At 45.9% G+C, this 6000-nt stretch overlaps 1 protein-coding gene across 1 annotated transcript in view; it reads left to right on the top strand.

Annotated features, from left to right (window-relative positions):
• Positions 1–6000, top strand: part of LOC139385502 (contactin-5-like) — a 535984-nt gene that overhangs the window by 136791 nt on the left and 393193 nt on the right. The window lies entirely within an intron of this gene.

Below are 6000 nucleotides of genomic sequence, written 5' to 3'. Positions count from 1 at the left end.
TTTGTTTTCTTGAACGTAGCCCTGTTTCTTTGTGTTCTGGAACGTAGCCCTGTTTCTTTGTGTTCTGGAACGTAGCCCTGTTTCTTTGTGTTCTGGAACGTAGCCCTGTTTCTTTGTGTTCTGGAACGTAGCCCTGTTTCTTTGTGTTCTGGAACGTAGCCCTGTTTCTTTGTGTTCTGGAACGTAGCCCTGTTTCTTTGTGTTCTGGAACGTAGCCCTGTTTCTTTGTGTTTTTGAACGTAGCCCTGTTTCTTTGTGTTTTTGAACGTAGCCCTGTTTCTTTGTGTTCTGGAACGTAGCCCTGTTTCTTTGTGTTCTGGAATGTAGTCCTGTTTCTTTGTGTTCTGGAACGTAGCCCTGTTTCTTTGTGTTCTGGAACGTAGCCCTGTTTCTTTGTGTTCTTGAACGTAGCCCTGTTTCTTTGTGTTCTGGAACGTAGCCCTGTTTCTTTGTGTTCTAGAACGTAGCCCTGTTTCTTTGTGTTCTGGAACGTAGCCCTGTTTCTTTGTGTTCTTGAACGTAGCCCTGTTTCTTTGTGTTCTGGAACGTAGCCCTGTTTCTTTGTGTTCTGGAACGTAGCCCTGTCTCTCAATGATTTCACCTGTGTTAGTTACTCACCTGGTCTCATCAGCTCCTTATTTAGTTCAGTTCATTCTGTTTGTACCTTTGTGAGGTATTGTTCGTTTTGACTCTACTAAGCCTGTTCCTAGCTTGTTTTTGAGAACCAATTTATAGCCTGTGTATGACCATTGCCTGCCTGTGACCACGATTCCTGCCTTCTGCGAAGGCGAAATAAACATCTGCCACGCTCTGCACGTTGATCTACACCTTTTTCTCCCTGAGTATTCATTACAGATACACCAGATTAACCTTAGACAGACTAAGGACTGTATCTGTTCTTAGTTCTGCATTTTTTGAACGTAGCATGCTTATCTAAAATGGTGAGGAAGTTACTTTTAAAGAATGACCAGGCATCCTCAACTGACGGGATGAGGTCAATATCCTTCCAAGATACCCGGGCTAGGTCGATTAGAAAGGCCTGCTCACAGAAGTGTTTTAGTGAGCGTTTGACAGTGATGAGGGGTGGTCGTTTGACTGCGGATCCGTAGCGGATATAGGCAATGAGGCAGTGATCGCTGAGATCCTGGTTGAAGACAGCGGAGGTGAAACCATGCATGATGATTGAGTTGGAGGCGTGCATGGCCACGCTGTCGTGGGTGAACAGGGAGTACAGGAGAGGGCTCAGAACGCACCCTTGTGTGGGCCCCAGTGTTGAGGATCAGCGGGGTGGAGATGTTGTTACCTACCCTCACCACCTGGGGGCCGCCCGTCAGGAAGTCCAGTACCCAGTTGCACAGGGTGGGGTCGACACCCAGGGTCTCGAACTTGATGACGAGTTTGGAGGGTACTATGGTGTTAAATGCTGAGCTATAGTCGATGAACAGCATTCTCGCATAGGTATTCCTCTTGTCCAGATCGGTTAGAGCAGTGTGCAGTGTGGTTGAGATTGCATCGTCTGTGGACCTATTTGGGTGGTAAGCAAATTGGAGTGGGTCTAGGGTGTCAGGTAGGGTGGAGGTGATATGGTCCTTGACTAGTCTCTCAAAGCACTACGAGGCGGTAGTCGTTTAGCTCAGTTACCTTAGCTTTCTTGGGAACAGGGACAATGGTGGCCCTCTTGAAGCATGTGGGAACAGCAGACTGGAATAAGGATTGATTGAATATGTCCGTAAACACACCAGCCAGCTGGTCTGCGCATGCTCTGAGGACGCGGCTGGGGATGCCGTCTGGGCCTGCAGCCTTGCGAGGGTTAATAAGTTTAAATGTTTTACTCACGTCGGCTGCAGTGATGGAGAGTCCGCAGGTTTTGGTTGCGGGCCGTGTCAGGCACTGTATTGTCCTCAAAGCGGGCAAAAAAGTGATTTAGTCTGCCTGGGAGCAAGACATCCTGGTCCGCGACTTGGCTGGTTTTCTTTTTGTAATCCGTGATTGACTATAGACCCTGCCACATACCTCTTGTGTCTGAGCCGTTGAATTGTGACTCTACTTTGTCTCTATACTGACGCTTAGCTTATTTGATTGCCTTGCAGAGGGAATAGCTACACTGTTTGTATTCGGTCATGTTTCCGGTCACCTTGCCCTGGTTAAAAGCAGTGGTTCGCGCTTTCAGTTTCACGCGAATGCTGCCATCAATCGACGGTTTCTGGTTTGGGAATGTTTAATCGTTGGTATGGGAACGACATCATCAATGCACTTTCTAATGAACTCGCTCACCGAATCAGCGTATTCGTCAATGTTCAAATCAAATCAAATTTTATTTGTCACATACACATGGTTAGCAGATGTTAATGCGAGTGTAGCAAAATGCTTGTAAAGGAGGTTGTTGTTGTTTGACGCAATGCGGAGCATATCCCAGTCCACGTGATGGAAGCAGTCTTGGTGCATGGAATCAGATTGGTCGGACCAGCGTTGAACAGACCTCAGCGTGGGAGCTTCTTGTTTTAGCTTCTGTCTGTAGGCAGGGAGCAACAAAATGGAGTCGTGGTCAGCTTTTCCGAAAGGAGGGCGGGGGAGGGCCTTATATGCGTCGCGGAAGTTAGAATAGCAATGATCCAAGGTTTTACCTGCCCTGGTTGTGCAATCGATATGCTGATACAATTTAGGGAGTCTTGTTTTCAGATTAGCCTTGTTAAAATCCCCAGCTACAATGAATGCAGCCTCAGGATATGTGGTTTCCAGTTTGCAAAGAGTCAAATAAAGTTCGTTCAGAGCCATCGATGTGTCTGCTTGGGGAATATATACGGCTCTGATTATAATCGAAGAGAATTCCCTTGGTAGATAATGCGGTCGACATTTGATTGTGAGGAATTCTAAATCAGGTGAACATAAGGACTTTAACCACTAGGCTACCTGCCTCCTCTAACCAGTAGGCTACCTGCCGCCCGATGAGTTGTTTGTACTGTGTGTGTTTCTAAGAAGAAACTAAGTTGCTGGCAAGGTGTTTAAAATATCCTTGACTGTTTAGGTTTGTTTGAAAAACAGGTGAGGGAGATGAGGGAGAGATAATAGTCCATGTTTCAATTACTAGATAGCCTGCACATCAGTTAATCTGCCTGCACATCAGTTAATCCTCCTGCACATCAATTGATCTGCCTGCACATCAGTTAATCCTCCTGCACATCAATTATTCTGCCTGCACATCAGTTAATCTGCCTGCACATCAGTTAATCTGCCTGCACATCAGTTAATCTGCCTGCACATCAGTTAATCCTCCTGCACATCAGTTAATCTGCCTGCACATCCGTTAATCTGCCTGCACATCAGTTAATCCTCCTGCACATCAGTTAATCCTCCTGCACATCAGTTAATCTGCCTGCACATCAGTTAATCTGCCTGCACATCAGTTAATCCTCCTGCACATCAGTTAATGTGCCTGCACATCAGTTAATCCTCCTGCACATCAGTTAATCCTCCTGCACATCAGTTAATCTGCCTGCACATCAGTTAATCTGCCTGCACATCAGTTAATCTGCCTGCACATCAGTTAATCTGCCTGCACATCAGTTAATCTGCCTGCACTTTAGTTTATCTGCCTGCACATTAGTTAATCTGCCTTCACATTAGTTAATCTGCCTGCAGCTCTACGCCACAGACAGCCTGAAGTGGATACATGTCCCACACAGTATCATGTTCCCTTTATACAGCACAACATGTTTACCAGGGTCCTAGGGAGACATTTAGGACACCCTTTTACAGCACAACATGTTTACCAGGGCCCTAGGGAGACATTTAGGACACCCTTTATACAGCACAACATGTTTACCAGGGCCCTAGGGAGACATTTAGGACACCCTTTATACAGCACAACATGTTTACCAGGGCCCTAGGGAGACATTCGGGAATAGGGTGCCATTTGGGACGCATTCTTGATCTTTTCCAGTGAAGCTTGTTCTCTGTAGACTTGAGAACCTTTCGACTAGAGAACCTTTCGACTAGAGAACCTTTCAACTAGAGAACCTGTAGACTAGTGAACCTGTAGACTAGAGAACCTTTCGACTAGAGAACCTTTCAACTAGAGAACCTGTAGACTAGTGAACCTTTCGACTAGAGAACCTTTCAACTCGAGAACCTGTAGACTAGAGAACCTGTAGACTAGTGAACCTGTAGACTAGAGAACCTGTAGACTAGAGAACCTGTAGACTAGAGAACCTATAGACTAGTGAACCTGTACACTAGAGAGCCTGTAGACTAGTGAACCTGTAGACTAGAGAACCTGTAGACTAGAGAACCTGTAGACTAGAGAACCTGTAGACTAGAGAACCTTTCAACTCGAGAACCTGTAGACTAGAGAACCTGTAGACTAGTGAACCTGTAGACTAGAGAACCTGTAGACTAGAGAACCTGTAGACTAGAGAACCTATAGACTAGTGAACCTGTACACTAGAGAGCCTGTAGACTAGTGAACCTGTAGACTAGAGAACCTGTAGACTAGAGAACCTGTAGACTAGAGAACCTGTAGACTAGAGAACCTGTAGACTAGTGAACCTGTAGACTAGAGAACCTGTAGACTAGTGAACCTGTAGACTAGAGAACCTGTAGACTAGAGAACCTGTAGACTAGAGAACCTGTAGACTAGTGAACCTGTAGACTAGAGAACTTGTAGACTAGAGAACCTGTAGACTAGTGAACCTGTAGACTAGAGAACCTGTAGACTAGAGAACCTGTAGAATAGATCACTGCAAGTCTGTTGTGATCTGTAGTGCAGAAAGGATGAGGATTGGCTCTATCTGTCAGTCAGTCTGTCTGTTGTGAGTGGTGAAGACTGTGGTGCCATGTGGGAGGATGGAGAGGTGGAGAGGGAGGGAGATGGGATGGATAGAGAGGAGAGTGATAATGAAAGAGAGGGGATGGAGAGAGCGATGATGGAGAGAGACAGAGACACAGAGAGAGGATTACACAGATCCACAAAGAATTCGAAAACAAATCCAATTTTGATAAACTCCCATATCTACTGGGTGAAATACCACAGTGTACCATCACAGCAGCAAGATTTGTGACCTGTTGCCACAAGAAAATGGCAACCAGTGAAGAACAAACACCATTGTAAATATAACCCATATTTATGCTTATTTATTTTCCTTATCCATTTGTACATTGTTACAACACTGTATATATATATATATATATATATATATATATATATATATATATATATATATATATATATATAATATGACATTTGTAATGTCTTTAATGTTTTGAAACTTCTGTATGTGTAATGTTTACTGTTAATTTTTATTGTATATTATCTACCTCCCTTGCTTTGGCAATGTTAACACATGTTTCCCATGCCAATAAAGCCCCTTGAATTGAATTGAATTGAGAGGATGAGAGAGAGAGAGAGAGAGAGAGAGAGAGAGAGAGAGAGAGAGACAGAGAGAGAGAGAGAGAGAGAGGAGGAGGGAGGGCTGGTGAGAGGAGGAGGGAGGGCTGGTGAGAGGAGGAGGGAGGGCTGGTGAGAGGAGGAGGAGGAGGGAGGGCTGGTGAGAGGAGGAGGAGGAGGAGGGAGGGCTGGTGAGAGCAGGATGAAGAGAGGATGAGGGGAGTATGAGGAGGGGAGGCTGAAGAGGAGAGACTGAGGAGAGAAGGCTGAAGAGGAGAGGCTGAGGAGAGAAGGCTGAAGAGGAGAGGCTGAGGAGAGAAGGCTGAAGAGGAGAGGCTGAGAAGGGGAGGTGAGGCTGAGGAGAGGGGAGGCTGAGGAAAGGGAAGGCTGAGGAGGATAGGAGAGGCTCTGTCTTGACATGCACAGCTCTCATTGTTCCCAGCCCTCATCGCTCAGAGCAGAGCAGACATGAAAGACGGACAGACAGACAGATAGACCATAGACCGGAAGCCAACAGACAGACCAAAAGCCAGACAGACAGACAGATAGACCGAAAGCCAACAGACAGGCTGAAAACCAGACAGACAGACAGACAAACCCTCAAATTCACAAGCATG

Source organism: Oncorhynchus clarkii, chromosome 27 (assembly GCF_045791955.1).
Source record: "Oncorhynchus clarkii lewisi isolate Uvic-CL-2024 chromosome 27, UVic_Ocla_1.0, whole genome shotgun sequence".
In the NCBI taxonomy this organism is placed as follows: Eukaryota; Metazoa; Chordata; class Actinopteri; order Salmoniformes; family Salmonidae; genus Oncorhynchus; species Oncorhynchus clarkii.
Note: the sequence above shows the minus strand (reverse complement) of the source record. Positions and strands in the feature narration are given on the sequence as shown.